This window comes from Dama dama, chromosome 24 (genome assembly GCF_033118175.1).
Source record: "Dama dama isolate Ldn47 chromosome 24, ASM3311817v1, whole genome shotgun sequence".
In the NCBI taxonomy this organism is placed as follows: domain Eukaryota; kingdom Metazoa; phylum Chordata; class Mammalia; order Artiodactyla; family Cervidae; genus Dama; species Dama dama.
In genome coordinates this window covers 62,161,439-62,178,690 of record NC_083704.1, presented here as the reverse complement: position 1 = coordinate 62,178,690, position 17,252 = coordinate 62,161,439, and the positions used below count along the sequence as shown (strand labels likewise).

At 57.9% G+C, this 17,252-nt stretch overlaps 1 protein-coding gene across 1 annotated transcript in view; it reads right to left on the bottom strand.

The window, feature by feature from the left end:
• WNT7A (Wnt family member 7A) overlaps positions 1-17,252 on the bottom strand; it is a 64,851-nt gene that overhangs the window by 24,297 nt on the left and 23,302 nt on the right. The gene's annotated exons all lie outside the window — the stretch shown is intronic.

Sequence of the window (17,252 nt, the reverse complement as noted above, 5' to 3'; positions counted from 1 at the left end):
AGCCTGTGGGGATGGAGTGAACATCCAGGAGGGAGTGAGCGCCCTGTCACCAGAGGTGTTCAAGCCAGACTGAGATCTGTGCCGTCCAAGAGGGGAGCCACGTGCCACATGAGCATCTGAACTGGGGCTAGTCTGAACAGAGACGTGCTCGTGTAAAGTGATGGCCAGATTCCCAAGACTCATTACGGGTGGGGGGCAGGGAACCCTCCCATGTTTTCATACTGCATGCCTGCTCAGTCACTTCAGTCCTGTCTGACTGTGCGACCCTCTGAACTGGACCCGCCAGGCTCCTCTGTCCATGGCATTCTCCAGGCAAGGATACTGGAGTGGGTTGTCATTTCCTCTTCCAGGGCATCTTCCCGACCCAGGGATCGAATCTGCGTCGTCTCTTATGTCTCCTGCATTCATTGGCAGGCGAGTTCTTTACCCCTAGCGCCACCTGGGAAGCTCACTTTCATATTGATTGCATATTAAATAAACGACAGTATTTTGGACATATTAAAGATATTATTAAGTTTAATGTCATCCCCTCGCCCTTTTTGATGGGGCTACTAGAAAATTGAAATTACATATGTGGCTCATATTAGCTTCTCCTGGACAGCACGGGTCAGAATCCCTGAGCTGTACCCTGACACACCCCCTCAGGTGATGTGTGTGTGAATGAAAATCTGAGATGCCCTGCAGGTGCCTTGACCCAGGGGCTGGGGGACTTGGCTTAGAGGCAGTGGGAGCAAACAGCCTGAAGTCCAGCCGTGCTCCGTGGAATGTTAGATAATCAACACCTCGGCCCCCGAGCCACACGCGTGGTCGGCAGTGCCCTTTCTGCCAGCGGGCTCTCACCAAGAACACACACAAACTTTCAAGAGAAGGGGGTAGTTTAGCGGGGACTGGGCTCTCCTCGAAATGAACCATGTCCCAAATCCACCATTCGCTGGCCTCCTGTAACTTGGTGAAAAAGTCACTCGGTCGTGTCCGACTCTTTGTGACCCCATGGACTGTACAGTCCATGGAATTCTCCAGGCCAGGATACTGGAGTGGGTAGCCTTTCCCTTCTCCAGAGGATCTTTCCAACCTGGGGATTGAACTCAGGTCTCCTGCATTGCAGGTGGATTCTTTACCAGCTGAATCAAAAGAGAAGCCCAAGAATACTGCAGTGGGTAGCCTCTTCCTTCTCCAGCAGATCTTCCTGACCCAGGAATCTAACCAGAGTCTCCTGCATTGCAGGTGGATTCTTTACCAACTGGGCTATCAGGGAAGCCCTGTAACTTAGTAAAGGCTGGGAAATAATCTCAGAAAACAACTGAAAAATGGATCTGCATGTTAAAAAAAAAACAAACAGAAAACCACGTAACAACTCTCCCTAAATTCCTCCTCCTTTTTCTCTCTGAAAACTTGGCCCCGAGGTGTTCAACGGCACTAAATATAGAACTGGTGAACCAGTGAATCACTCGAGGTGCCGGGGCCCAGGGCTGTCTCACGGTCGAGCTGCAAACGCTGAGAGCTGGGCTCTGGAATCAAAATGCCGACAGGCCTCCCGATGGTGAACAGGCCGGGGCGGGGGCGTGGGGAGCCGGGCTGGGACCTGCCAGGGGAGTGGGCGGGGCAGGGCCTCTCTACACGCAGAGCAGCCCAGGTTCAGAGTCTGCCCTTGGTTTTCCCAGACATAAGCCGTGCCACACACACTCCTTCCAGGGTCCAGGAGGCGATCTGCCCATCACCCCCACCCCAGACCCCAAACACACCGTCTGGGACCTCATCTCCTGTCTCCCTCAGTCAGTGAGCGACACTGGCCTCTTGGCCTCAAGCTCTTACACTTGCCGTGCCCTCTGTCTGGGATGCTGTTCCCCACGCGGCTGGCTTCCTGACCTCCCGTTCAGCAGAGGCCTCTCCCGACTCCCTCATAGAAAATGCTCCCCCCACCTCCGGTCCTCTCTGCCCTCTCACCCTGCTTTCCCTTCTCATCACAGCACTGATTACACCCTGACAGTAGAGTCCATATATATGTGATTATTTGTTTGTCCCCTGCTTTCTATCTGGAATGTCAGCTCCATAAAGGCAAATACCATTTAATCCCAGAGCTTAAAACAGTACCAGACACAGAAATAGGCGCTTGATAAACATTTGTTGAAAGAGTGAATGCATGGATTTCCATCCCTTTCTTTCAGCTGGTCTCGTGATCTCACTGGGATAATGTCCAACTTGCCAACCGTGAGCTCAGCTTTTCACCCGTCCATTCAACACAACCTCCTTCCAAATATCTATCCATCCATCCATCTAACTGTCTATCCATATAACTGTTCATCCAAACATCCAAATACTCCTATCTATCTTTCCTTCCCTGGTGGCTCAGTGGTAAAGAATCCACCTGCAATGCAGGAGATGCAGGTTCGATCCCTGAGTCGGGAAGATCTCCTGGAGAAGGAAATGGCAACCTACTCCAGTATTCTTGCCTGGAGAATCCCAGGGAGAGAGGGGCCTGGCAGGCTACATGGGGTAGCAGAGTCAGACATGACTGAGTGACTAAACAACAACCACCACCTGCCCTTCCAAACATCTATCCGTCCATCCACATATCCATTCACCTAACCATTTTCTAATGTCTATCCATCTAGTCATAAGTATAGAACTGGGGAGCAAGTGAATCACGCTGAGGTGCCGTGGTTATTATTTATCCATGTCTATATCCATGCCGTGCCTACATTATTCATCCATCCAACCAACCATTCAACCATCCACCTAACCATCCTTTAATATCTGTCCATCTAATCACACATCTGTCCATCCATATAACCATTAATCTGACCATCCTTCCAAATACAACCTATCATCTATTTATCCATCCAACTATCCACATATAGAATTGATGCTTTTGAACTGCTGTGTTGGAGAAGACTCTTGAGAGTCCCTTGGACTGAAAGGAGATCAAACCAGTCCATCCTAAAAGAAAGCAGTCCTGAATATTCATTGGAAGGACTGATGTTGAAACTCCAACACTTTGGCCACCTGATGCAAAGAGTCAACTCATTGGAAAAGACCCTGATGCTGAGGAAGATTGAAGGCAGGAGGAGAAGGGGATGACAGAGGATGAGATGGTTGGATGGCATCACCGACTCGATGAGCATGAGTTTGGGTAAACTCCGGGAGTTGGTGATGGACAGGGAGGCCTGGTGTGCTGCAGTCCACGGGGTCTCAAAGAGTCGGACACGACTGAGCAACTGAACTGACCTGAACTGATCCACATATCCACCTGCCCAACTACTCAGTCACCCGCCCACCCAAACCAACCCCCAGATGCTGGGACCTCCTCCTGCCAGGTCCCACAGTCTCCCACCCTCCTTCACTGAGTTCAGCTCATGCTGCCGTGATTCCACGCGGTAATCCACGCTTTCCCTCTGCTGTTAGAATGTCAGCACCTCGGAAGCACAAACTGTGTCTTCTCTCTGATCTCCAGTGCCTAACAGACGGCTGGCATGGAGGAGACGTCAGCGAATGTTTGCTGGATGAGCATATTTTTCTTTTCCCCGTATTTGTTTGTTTTGCACTTCCTACTAGACTGTGAGCTCCCTGATGGCTGAGACCATTTTCGAGTCATCTGCTGCTCTGTAAAATCTCACACCTGACGCAAAGAAGGTGTGTTATCCGTATGAATGAATGAGTCAATGCATGCACACGAGAGAAGAACTATGGCAAGAGTAGAGATTCTGGAGCCATACTGCCTGGAGGCACATCCTGGCTCTTTTTTTTTTTTTAACGGTATGACCTTGGGTGAGTTAATGAACCTCTCTGTGTCTCAGTGTCCTCATTTGTAAAAGGGAGATCACAGGACTTCCTTCCTAAGTCAGAAGAAGAAAGACAAACACCGCATGACATCACCTATATGTGCGATCTAAAATAGGACACACATGAACCCGTCTACGAAACGGAGACGGACTTGCAGACAGAGACCAGCCGTGGCTGCCAAGGGTCGGGGGAGGGAAGGGTTGGGAGTTTGGGATTAACAGACACAGATTGTCAGATGCAGGATGGAGAGACAAAAAAGGCCCTACTGTGTAACCCAGGGAACTATGCCCAATGTCCTGTGATAAACCATAGTGGAAAAGAATACGAAAAAGACTATGTGTATACACAAGTTAATGACTCTGCTATGCAGCAGAAATTAACACAACATTGTAAATCAACTACAGTATTTTTAAAAATAGTGCTTCACTAGGCTCTTATGAGATTTTTATGACTTAATATACATCAAGTACTTAGAACAGAGCCTGGAGTAAGCTAAGGGTGGGCTTCCCAGGTGCCGCTAGTGGTAAAGAACCCGCCTGCCAGTGCAGAGATGCAGGAGATGGTTTGATCCCTGGGCCGGGAAGATCCCCTGGAGGAGGGCATGGCAACCTCCTCCAGGATCCTTGCCTGGAGACTCCCATGGACAGAGGAGCCTGGCGGGCTACAGTCCACAGGGTCGCAAAGAGGCGGGCACGACTGAAGTGACTTAGCACACACAAGCACTCACACAGGCGGAACAGAGTGAGCAAAGGGAAAGAAGAGATGAGGTCAGAGGGTCCCCGGGGTCCGGCCTTTGTGAAGACTTCAGCTTCTCCTCTGAGCGAGCTGGGGGCTGATATAAGGTTGGGAGTGGAGAGCGGATAAGGTACCTTACATCTGAAGGGCTTCCCTGGGGGTCCAGGGGTTTAAGAGTGCGCCTTGCAATGCCAGGGACACTGGTTCGATCCCTAGTCTGAGAAGACCGCACACGCCACGCAGCGACTGAACCCGCGTGTCACGACTGCTGAGTGCTCCCTCCGGAGCCCGTGAGCCCCAGGGACGGGGGCCCGCGTGCGCTGCAGCCGTGCTCTGTAGCAAGAGAAGCCACCGCAGTGAGAAGCCTGCGCACCCCAACCGGAGAGCGGCCCCCGCTCCCTGCAACTAGAGGAAGGCCACGCACAGCAGGGAAGACCCAGCACAGCCCCAAATAAATCAACAAATATTTTTAAAAAAATATCCCATTTAAAGAGGCCGCCGGGGCACGGCGGCAGCAGAAAGACGCGTTAGGAGGCTGCCGTACTGCGCCAGGGAGGAGGTGATGGGGTGTGGACAGTGAATGCCACGCACGTAGGCAGAACCCAACGTGCCGGACGTAGGGAGTGACAGGGGTCAGGACGAAGCCCGCGTCTGGGGCGTGGACGGTGGGGAGGATGGGGCTGCTCCCCGCCCCGAGCTGGCGGGTGGATGGAAGCCGGGGCGCGTCTGTGGGAGAAGGAGCTGCGGTGAGGGTTAGGGCAGGTGGGCTCCAGGCCAGCAGACCCCCTGGAGCGGGGAGGAGGCAGCTGAGGCTCGAGTCTGGACGGACATCTGGGCAGGAGACTGGAGCCCACGGACAGTTCTGCAGGTCCCAGAATGTGGCGGTGCCTGGGTACCTCTGGGCGGGCTGGGAAGGGCCTGGGCAGAGCTGTTTCCTGGGGGCGCTGCTCTGACACCCCCGAGAGACCCAGGTGGACCTCACCTGTCACGGAGCAGGGAGGGCCCGTGCAGGGCCCTCTGCCCCTAGTGACCCCCTCTCCTCTGTCCAGTGAAGTGACCGACCAATCTCCACGAATTCCCACACACCTCCTCCCCAAGTCCCCAGCGGGCCACGCAAATGGTCCATGGGAAACTCGGAGCTTCAGAGCTAGAAAGAGCCTAAGGAATTTCGAACATAGGAATTAATACCCAAGTGGGGCTTTAAAATGACCATGGCAGCTACCACCACTGATCACGGGAAAGACAATGCTCATGACAGCAGCCACTGTCTTCCGAGCGCCCGTCACAGGAGAGCACGGGCCTCTATTTCCGGGGCCTCATCTTCACTCCGCACGACGGCTCCGGGGTGCAGGTTATCACTGCCTCTCTACCAGGGAGGAAATCAAGGCTGAGGTGGGAAGACCACTCAAGGTCACATGGCAAACCGCAAAGTCGGGATTCTTCTGACCTCCTTCCTCAGCCTGTGATTCCCACCTCCCAGTGCAGAACAGAAGCCCAGCATCCCCTCTTGGGTCAAGAGCTCGGTGTGGTGAGGAGCCTCTGACCTGCCCCCGACCCAGGACTTGACGCCCTGCAGAACCGCCCAGCCCGCAGGCCAGAGCCTTAAGTAGGTCGCCTGCAAAATGGGCACAATTACCCCGCTTGCTTGGAGGAAAACTGCGAGGCTTGATCAAGGAAACATGTTAGAAAGTGTCAGTCGCTCAGTCGTGTCCAACTCTTTGCGACCCCACGGACTGCAGCCCGCCAGGCTTCTCTGTCCATGGGATTCTCCAGGCAAAAATACGGGAGTGGATTGCCATTTCCTTCTCCAGGGGATCTACCCAAACCAGGGGTCGAACCTGGGTCTCCTGCATTGCAGGCAGATTCTTTACTGCCTGAGCCATCAGGCGGCTTTGCAAATTTTAAAGTGTTTTACAAACATTGTTAGAATCATTATTATTTCAAAATACTACCAATCCTTCCAGGTCTAAAATACACACACACACACACACACACACACACACAAACACTCTCTCTCTCTCTCTCTCTCGGGCTAAGAAGAGACCCAGAGAGGACGGGCAGAGCGTGGGCTGCAGAGACAGGTGGCTGAGAAGGAAGCTTGCTTCCATGTTTTCTGCCTGGGCAACCTCAGTCCACCCCTTAACCACCTGTGCCTCCATTCTCCCCATCTGTAGAATGGGACCAATACTGCCTTCCCGGGGGGATGGAGGCGGGGGCTCATTTATGGAGACCAGAAGCACCAGGGCAACACGTGATGCCACAGACCTTGGAAGAGGCACGCTGAGCAGCGGAGGCTGGGCTGGCCCTGTCCACCCCCAGCTGGTCCTGGCCCGCCCCCTCCCCACAATGTCCCGGGGTGGCCCTGAGGTCAGGTGAGCCCCCGGCCTGCAGCAGACCTGGAGTCTGGGCCTCGGCTGCCCGTCTGCGACATGGAGCTCAAGAGGAAACCCCCCCAAGGTGGTCAGGCTGGTGAAACGGACGCCCTCATGTCGACAGACCACAGGACTCGCGTCTCGAAGGCACGCTGCAGGGTGAGGACTTGAAGAAGCCCCTTGTCAGGCCAGGGGTCCTTTTTGGGGGAGAGGACAGCACCTTGATTGCTCCTCAAGGGACACCAAAGTGTCAGGATCAGAGTAAGCGACACTGCTGCCCAGGTGCCCAGTCCTCCACCCCCCACTGCTCCGCTCCCCCTCCCGGCCTGGGCAGATTTGATAACACCCGGAGTCCCGCTCCCCCTGCAGAGCACAAAGGTGGCGATTGTCCCCAGTGGGTGCCTTTTGACTTGGTCTCGCCGCGCTGAAACCGAGCCCCCTCTTCTGTGCCCCACCTGGGAGGCCTCACGGGGCCTCGCCAGGCTGCCCCCACCCCCACACCTTGGCTGGTTTCAAATGCGTGTCCCCCCCTGACCGCCCCCAGAGGGCCCGCAGCCACGCTGGGGACGCCTTCCAAGAGAACCGCCACCCACGGCCCCTTGCGAGGCCCTGTCCTGGGCTGGCCAGGGCCTAGGGAGGCGGCAGGATTGTGCCCCTCGCTGCCAGACCTTTCCGGGTCCCCCAAGAAGTGACACGGGGGTGTGAGCCCATGCCCACCACCCCCAGCCAGCCCATCCACCGGGCCTTCCTGCCCGAGTCACAAGCCACGTGGCCCCCTATCCCTGGAAAAGTGGACTGAGGGGCATGCTTCGTCTTATTCCCTGGCAATGAATTCAAACTTCAGCAGCCACACGGAGCCTGTGGCGACCACTCAGAACAGCAGGGCTAGGAGCACATTCAACTCCTTTCCTCTTCCAACCCTCAAAATAGGAAGTGATCGTCACCGTTCTGCAGAGGGAGACACTGGGGCACACAGAGGAATGTTAAGACGCCCAAGGTCACACAGCCCGGAAACAGGAAAGCTGGGCACCATCTCCAGAGCCCAGAGCCCGCCCCCTACACCAGGACAAGCCAGCCTCAGCCCAGCCCCTCCGCTACACGGCTGGCACAGGAAGGCAGGGGACAGGCTCCTGCAACCCCTAAGCCCCCCAGGACCCCTTCTGGACAGCGGGTCTCGCACTGAGGTCGCCCCACCTTGCTGAGCGCACCCACTGGGCTCTGGCCTCCAGGGTGGGCTCTGGGAGGTGCTGAGGTGGCTCTCACGCCCGCCCAGAGGGACGAGAGAAGTCCGCAGGGGGACAGGATGGGGGTCCCTGGCCAGCTTCCCTAGGCTGAGCCAGCCCAGAGGCCCCACGATGGCAGGAGGTGTGCCGAGTCCCAGCACGGGCCTGGGTACCCCTGGGCACCTCCTTGTCCAGCTCCTGCACCCCCGGGACGGCCCAGGTCCCTCTCCTGCTGGCGATGGACAACGGGCACAGCTTCCTCTCCACACGGCCCTGCTCCCTCCTGACCCAGGAGAGTCCTCTCCCAGGACGAAGGCAGGGCTGCCCCAGCGCTGCAGTGGCCAGGACAGGACAGGGGGTGTACGAATAACCTACGATCCCCGAACCTCAGACACTGGGGCCGTCTGGGGAGATGGAGGACTCCAGAGCCTCCGAGGTGCCCCAAACAGGGGACTGGAGAATCTCAGGACAACGTCTTGGAACCATGAGATGTAAGACGTGGGGAGAAACATGTCTGGGTCCAAGAGGTCCTGGAGCGGGAGAAGCTGTCAGAGGTTAAGAGCCGGGTCTGGAGCCAGACCGCTCGGATCCAGGGCCAAGGCAGCTCCTGCCTGCTGTGTGGCCTGGGTCACATCTTGCCCTCTCTGGGCCTCTGTTTCCCCATTTGTAAGATGGAGACGACAATGGAGAACAGCAGCCTCCCGGGACCTGTGGCGATGAAGTCGGCGAGAAGGCAGAACCCAGCCCCCGCCTTCTCCCAGCAACCAGGCACCTGCCCTCCGACTCATCCCATCATCAGAGCTGTGACCGGCAGCCTCTTCCCAGCCTCCTCTGCCCAGTGGTCCTCCTGGCTGCCTCCCCACACCTCCACCCCAGGCCCCTCGCTGACTGGGGGACAGTGACAGCCTCTCCGAGGTCACCTGCCTCAGGCTCAGGTCCTAAGCTCCTCCCAAGACCTCTGGGCCTGCCTGTGCCCACCCAGACTGGGCTGGGAGGGGGTCTCAGCAACCTGGGGCTAAGCCCCAGGACCAGGCCCCGCGGAGCTTGGGCCCTGGAGATGTCTCCCTTTTCCGGGGAAGGGCTGGGGCTGCCTCCACCCCGCATTGCCTCCCCACCCCTCCCATTGCTATCACCACCGCAGCATCACCCACCGGACTTGGCTGTGCCCTGCCCTCACTGTGTCACCCGGAGAACTGGAAAAAAGCACTCAGGCCTCCCGGGCATCCTCCCCCAGGCCCTCGCGGGCTCCGCTCCAGCCCCTCCTCGCAGCTTCCGCTCCGGACCTGCCTGACTCCTTCCTCTGGGCCTGCACACCCGCCTGGCCATCCCAGCAGGCTGTCCCCGGGGCCTCCCAGCCCCACGGCAGCATCCCGTCCAGCCCACCCCCTGCCTCGGCCGGCCATGGGGGGCTGGGGGGCACAGAGCAAGGGGGGTCTGAGCTGGGAGCTGGGGCTGGGCGCACATCCTGCCCCCACCCCCACTGCGTCTGGCCGCGGCCGGGTCTCTGTGATGGGAACCGCCTCCCGTCTACTAAATGGACACAGTTCTCAGCGCCGTCTGGAGACCAGGGCAGTAGGGACTGGGGACCAGAGTAGGGGCTTCGGTTTTTGAGTTTTACTTTGTAACAGATACGTTATAAAAATATTTAAAACCATGCGTGTACGTTAAGTCACTCAGGTGTGTCCAACTCTTTGCGACGCCGTGGACTGAAGCCCGCCAGGCTCCTCTGTCCATGGAATTTCCCAGGCTAGAAACCTGGAGTGGGTTGTCACTCCCTTCTCCAGGGGGGTCTTCCCAACCCAGGGATCGAATCCCAGTCTGCTGCATTGCAGGTAGATTCTTCACCATCTCTGCCCACCAGGGAAGGCACCCCAAAGGCAGATTCAAATGTAAAACTGCAAAGCTTTTAGAGGAAAAAAAACACAGGGAAAAATTTTTGGGACCGAGGGCTCAGAAGAGAGATCTCAGCACAAAAGCACTATTCGTAAAACGGAGAACTGATAAATTGGACCTTATTCAAATTAAAAACTTTTGCTCTGCAAAATAACCTATGAAAAGGCGGAAGGACAAGGCATAAACTGGAGCGGGGGGTCTGCAAACCGTGTGTCTGACAGGAGGCGAGCATCCAGGACATACAAGGAATTCTCAGAACTCAGCAGTAAAAAGCCTGATCAAAGCAGAAAATGGGCATAAGGCACAAGAGACATTCCCTGGAAGAGGCTGTACGTTTGGCAAATACACACGTGGAAAGGTGGTCCACGTCACTAGCTACGAGGGGACAGTCGCTAAAACCACAGTGAGGAACTGTGCACACCTCTCAGAACAGCAAAAGTGAACGGCAGTGACAACTCCCAGCGCGGGGGAGGATGCAGACAGGTTTCCTGGCGCACCGCTGGCGGGCACCTACGACGACACAGCCGTTCTGCGGAAGTGTAGCCCCTTCTCACAAAGCTCAACACACAACCCCGGCACTGACCCCAGAGACCTGGAACCCTGCGTTCACACCAAAACCTGCCCACCAATGTTCACAGCCGCCTCGCGTGTCAGAGCCCCCACCCGGAAACTACCCAGACAGCCTTTAACGGGGGAAGGGTTCCATACCGTGAAACCACACTCCGTCATAAAAAGGAACCAACTCTCCATCGACGCAACAAGTTGAATGATTCATGACATGATTATGTTGAGCGAAAAGAGCCGATCTCAACTGGTTACCTACTGTGCAATTCCATTTATATAACAACCTTGAAATCATAAAATGTGGAAATGGACAAGAGATTAGTGGCTGCCAGGGGCTAGGAAGACCATAAAGAAGGCTGACCACCGAAGAACTGATGCTTTAGAACTGTGGTGCTGGAGGAGACTCTTGAGAATCCCTTGGACTGCAAGGAGATCCAACCAGTCCATCCTAAAGGAGATAAACCCTGAATATTCACTGGAAGGACTGATGCTGAAGCTCCAGTCCTCTGGCCACCTGATGTGAAGAGCTGACTCACTGGAAAAGACCCTGATGCTGGGAAAAGACTGAAGGCAGGAGAAGAAGGTGACGGCAGAGGATGAGATGGTTGGATGGTGTCATCGACTTTACAGACATGAGCTTGAGCAAACTCTGGAAGACAGAGGAGGACAGAGAAGGCTGGTGTGCTGCAGCCCACTCTGTCCGTGGCAAAGACAGGGACGTGACTGAACAACAAGGGCTGAGGAGGGTATAAGGAGGGACGGAAGAGGATCTGGCTGCCAAAGGGAAGCACAGGAATCGTCGCCATGGAACCATCCGTGTCCTGACTGTGCTCACCCACACCCGGCTGGGATGCTGTGTTAGATAACTTTACGAGCTGCCGGGGAACAACGAGCCAAGGACATGCAGGAGCCTTCTGAATTCTTAGAACCGCACGTGGGTTGACATCTCAACATAAACATTTTAATGTAAAAATGCAAGAAATCCATTGACGTTTTAATGTGAGATACACAACGAATACATGTTTGCTCTAAGTGTGCCCCACACAACATTGGAGACATATTTGTACTAAAAAACCATTCGTTATCTCGAATTGGACTGGGAGGCCTGTTCTTTATCTGGCATCCCCAGGCTTGGGAAATTCCCCCAGGTGAGAGGAGACAGCTGGCACGTCACTCACCAGGCCACACATCTTGTGTGAGCACTTACGATGTGCCAGGCCCCGTGCTAGGCACAGAGGATACAGCTGCAAACTCAGGCCATCCCAACCCTCGCGGCGCTGATGCTGTCGTGGGAAGATACAGGGAACAGAGGCATTAAATGTGTGCTTAGTCACTCAGCCGTGTCCGACTCTGCACACCTCTGGACCACAGCCTGCCAGACTCCTCTGTCCATGGCATTTCTCAGGCAAGAATACTGGCATGGGCTGCCATTTCCTCCTCCAGGGGATCTTCCTGACCCAGGGGATCAGACCCATGTCTCCTGTGTCCCCTGCGTTGCAGGCAGATTCTTTACCCACTGAGCCATTCAGGAAAGCCCTGAACAGAGATGTAAATAGCTGTGTAAATAAGATGGTTTCACACGGTGGTAAGTGTGACGAAGAAAATAAAGAAGGACAGCATACAGAGGTGAGGCGGACAGACAGGTGGAGAGTCAGGGAGGGATTCCCCGGGAAGGGGACCTCTGAGCAGAGAGCAGCAGGAATTAGCTGCGCAGACGTCTGAGGGAAAGGGCATTCCAGATGAGGGAAACAGCACGTGCAAAGGCCCTGAGGCAGGAACACAAGCTTGGCGGACTCCTGGAGCTATGGCCGGGGACACGGCCGGTGTCCAGTCGGTGCTCAGCACCTTGTACTCCCCCACCCCCTCACATCAGAACTAGAAGACCCTTCTGACACTCAAAGTCCCGCCATGGAGGACATGGAGGCCCTGGAGGGTCGGGGTTTGCCCATAGCCACCCTTGGTCCATGTCCCTCAAATTTCAGCTGGAAGCTGTTGCATCTGGAAAGGGAAGAACCCACACGGGCACCAGACCCGGAGCTGGGAAGGACATGGAGGCTCTTGGAGGCCTCCCCAGAGCCCAGCCTGGGCAGCTGGCCGGCTCCAAGACAGGAGGGACCTGGCTGGGCTCAGGCCCTCGGCGTGCCACCTGACCACTCCATCCGATCAAATATGCAAGTGGCCCTCAGGACAGCGGAGGGGAGCATAGCTGAGCAGCCTTATCTGGGCCCCGCCCCAGCCACCCAAGGCCAGCGCCCTGCCGTCCTCAGGGCAGGGTGGGAAGCCTGCTCCCGGGAGCACCCAGACCAGACCGGGCAGGGCAGGAAGGGACAAGACCGGCACCCTCGGCGGGCAGGGGCTGGGCAGGGGCTGGGAGGTGACTCCTGTTCGGGTGGAATTCCATCTCCCTGAGCTCACCTCCCTTGGAGCAAGTGGCACATTCCAACGGGGCCAGCCCCGTCCCAGCTGGGCCCCCATCCCCAGGGCTGCCTCCACGGGGCTCAGGCACCGCGCACCCAGGAAGGGCCCCCAGAGCTCCTCTGCACACGTGGCCCTTAGGGTCCAGCGAGGCCTCAAAGGCACGCTCAGCCCGGTGCAGGAGCATCACGGAGGTGCAGAGACTGACCCCTAGACCCCCAGGAGAAAGCCAGCTCCAAGCACAGCGATCAGAGACCATCCACAAGGTCCACCTCCCCATATGTTCTCCTGCCCCAGTGCCCGTTTCCCCAGGGCTGAGTCCGGCTCTGGGCCTTCCCAGGACAGTCTTCACACTAGCCTGTTCTGCTAAAACCCCAGGGCGTCGGCTCTTGCCTCCCGTTGGTGGCTCCCAGAAATGGCTCCAACCAAGACCTCCCTCCAGGCACCCGTGGTCCCGGGGCTTCCCCACCTGCTGCTCGTGGGGTCCCCCACTCCCAAGCCCAAGAGCACCCTCATAACCATCACCTCTCACATCCAGTCTCCCCCTGGCGCACTGCCTGACCCCAGGGAGGTGGGCTCCCACCCATCCACCGCAGATGCAATCCGTGGTGGGTTCCCGCCCATTCTGGCCCCCTAAACGGCAGTTCCTCCTGCCCACCCATGGGCCCTGCGGCGATGGGGCACAGGCTGCCACCCCGCCCCCTAAACTGTTCCCCACCTGGACCCAGAGACCTGCCCTGGCACCCCTCCTGCAAAGCCTCTGCAAGAACCGCCAGCCCAAGGGGGACGCTTTCTCCTGGGCCTGCACTTGACCCCAGCCCCCTCTGTAGCCCCGTCACCCACGGGCCCCTCTCCCCATGTGTATGCAGTCTGCCCCCATGGGCCCATGCTTTTGGAGGACTTCATGCCCCTGTAGAGCTTTCCTGGCGGCTCGGACAGTAAAGAATCTGCCTGCAACTCAGGAGACCCGGGTTCAATCCCTGGGTCGGGGAGATCCCCTGGAGAAGGGCACAGCAACCCACTCCCATATTCTTGCCTGGAGAAGCCCACGGACAGAGGAGCCTGGGAGGTTACAGTCCATGGGGTTGCAGAGTTGGACACGACTGGGCAACCAACACCATGCTTTTCCAGAGGCCGTGACTTCTCCCTGAACTCCCTCCCTCCCGCCTGCCTTGTCCACGTGGAGGACTCCTCCGTATCCTTTAAAGCCCTGCTCCAGGGTCCCTCCTCTTTGCCCCAGGGGTGTCCGGACTTCTCCGAGAAGAAGCTGCTCCCGCCTCTGAGCCCTCATGAGCCCCCTGAGCAGCCGCGTCTCCTGACCGTTCCGTCCCGAACCATCATTTTTGCTCCTCTGCCCGCCTCTCTCACTAGACTGGGCACCTTGAGGGCAAAAAGAGTGCTGAGCTCATCCCCTCACTGCCCAAAAGGTGGGAAAGAGACGACGCAAAGCCACAAAGATCCCAACACCATCCAGAGATTCCAACCCACTGCTTCGGATGCCTCTCTCCCTCCCAAAGACCTTGATTTCAAACCCAAAGTGTGAGGGTGTAAACATTAACATTCTACAGCCCCAACCCCAAGTCTGTGATTTCAACCCCAAAATACGGTGACCCTAAAATTCCAAAATATGGTGACCTGGTGCTGGGAAAGATTGAAGGCAGGAGGAGCAGGGGACGACAGAGGATGAGACCGTTGGATGGCATCACCGACTTGATGGACATGAGTTTGAGTAAACTCCGGGAGATGGTGAAGGACAGGGAGGCCTGGCGTGCTGCAGTCTGTGGGTCGCAGAGATTCGGACACGACTTGGGAACTGAACAACAACAAAATCCCAATAGTAACTCTGATCAGAGCATCACATCTCCAGAGGATCTGCTGGCTCTGTCTTCTAACCTGGCCCCTCTGATTTGACACTGCTGACCACACGATTACGCGAGACAGCGGGACACGGGTGCAGAGGTGCCGCCACCCACCCCCCTGCAGCCCCTCGGACACATCTGCAGGTGGAAGCCTGGCTCAGCGCCCCCCGGACCAAGCTGGGGACAGGGTGCTCCCTGCGCGTTCTTCCTCATCAGTCAGCTGGGTCAGGGGCGCCCCTGCAGCCCCCCGCGCCACCCCTCGTGGGGTCTGCCACCGCCCCGGCCCCCGGGACGCACACCCCGTCCCTCTCCCCCCTTTTCTCTCGCACCGGCTGCCGGCAAGCCCAGAGCCCCGTGGTCAGGTTGAGTCTTGTCTCCTCTCAGCAGGGGGAGGGAGCCGGTGATAAACACATCTGTGCTTCCTTCCAAGACGCTCAGCAGGACTTCCAGCTCACCAAGACCTCCAGCTCCACTGCACCTGGGGCCCACGGAAGCCTGGGGTGGGCACAGTTTCTGGCACGGGGTCCCACGTCTGCAGGGTCCTGGGGGCCCCCCAACTGTGCCCCTGCCAGGCCCCAGAACAAACAGAGGCTCATTGTGCCATTGGACAGATGAGGAAAGCGAGGCCCCCAGAGGGGCGGACTCCAGGCTGATACATACTGAGTCTCGGCTGCCTGGGGTGAGGCCCTGCTCCTGGCCGCTGGGATCTGGGTCCGGGCACTTGGGGTGCCTCGGTTCTGGGGTGAGGTGCGGGCAGGGAGACCCCCAGCCTGCCATGGTCTGACTGAGGGGCCTGGCCACTGCCCTGGGTAGCTGAAGGCCAGTCAGGACCCGCTCCTGGCCTCTGCTTGCACCCCCGAACCATAAAGCGGCTGCACTGGTGGTTAATCAGGGTACCCTGGGGAGTCCCAGGTTCTACCTCTTGGCTCTGGGAAATACAGCGTCTGGCTGAATGGCCATCCAGGAAGCCACCCTCAAGTGTCCCCTCAAACCAGAGTGGAGCTGGGTGGTGGCGGGGGATGAATGTGGGGCTGCAGGGGGCACCCCTGAGCTGGGACAACCATTTCTGCTCAGAAGCGTCAAGTTAGGCCCAACCTGCACTCTGCCGAGATGCTCAGATCCCCCTCCTGACCCCAGCCAAGGCCTTGTCTCTGGGATTCCATCCTCCCCTGCTCCATAACCATCAGGGGCTCCCCAGGGGCCGTCGGGGACCCACCCCTTCACGCCACAGGGACACAGAGCGCCCCTGTCCACCAGGCCCTGGGGTGCAGCTGCAAACGTGACACGCGAGGTCTCTGTCCTCGTCAAGCCTGGGACCTGGGAGGGGAGGAGGCCCCGGGACAAGGCACCGCGTGGGAAACAGCTGGGAACAGGCTGAAAGGGGGCACAGCGGAGCTGGCCAGCAAGGGCAGAGCAGCTCCGGGAGGAAACCCACCGCTCTCACCTCCCGGCCTGCAAGGCAACCACGCACCCTCCCAGCCGCTGTTACCCCCTCAGGGACCCACTGACTAGCCAGACTGGGCCCCTGAGCAGAACCCAAGCCCCCTCCTCTGGGCCTCTGACCATGACCTCTCCACACGAGACCTGGCTTGCCTCCATCTCTCTTCTAGGCTGAGCCCAACCTCACTCACTTCCTGGGGTCCACCTATTCCAGGGAGCCCCCTGAGGTTGATCTCACGATGTCGGACAGCTCCTGTCCGCTGCCTCACCCCAGAGCTGCTCTGAAGAGCACGCACGGCCGTCTGGCCTGCTCGAGCTGGAGGCTCAGGGAACCGTCTCCCCCTGCCTTCCGCCAGGCAAGGCGCTCTCTCCTTTCGCCCTCACCCTGGCCAGACCAGGTAGCCGCGTGGGAGGAAACGGGGGTGGAGGGAAGCCACTTTGCCTTCTCCTGTCCACCCCGCTAGGGATGAGAGCTTCAAGGTTAGGAGGGAGCCTGTGACCTGCGATCTCAGTCCTAAGAAGTGCTCCGACTGTAGCAAGCGGGAGGGACAGACTGCCCTGGGCAGGCGCTCCCGGCACAGGGCTGGACCAGCAGGGCCTTCAGTCTAACCCCCCCACCCCACCAGCATCACCAGGGACAGACCAGCCGAGCGCCTGCCCCTGTGACTCACCATGGCCAGCCGGGAGGCTCGGACACAGCGGACGTGGCCGAAGACTGCAGCGGGAGGGACAGAGGGCCGCTGGTACCTCTTCCTTATCCGCCTGCAGGGAGCCCGGCTCCCCTCTGAGACGGACAGGCCAGCCCCAACGTCGGTACCAGACAGATCCCTCCTATGCCACACGTACGCACCATCTGCGGTCACACCCACCCTGTGCTGAGGGCCAGCCGCGTTGCCAGGGCCTGGGAAGGGCTCCCCTGCCCCCTCCCCGCCCCTCCTCGCCCTGGACTGAGGACACTCCCGCCAGCTCTG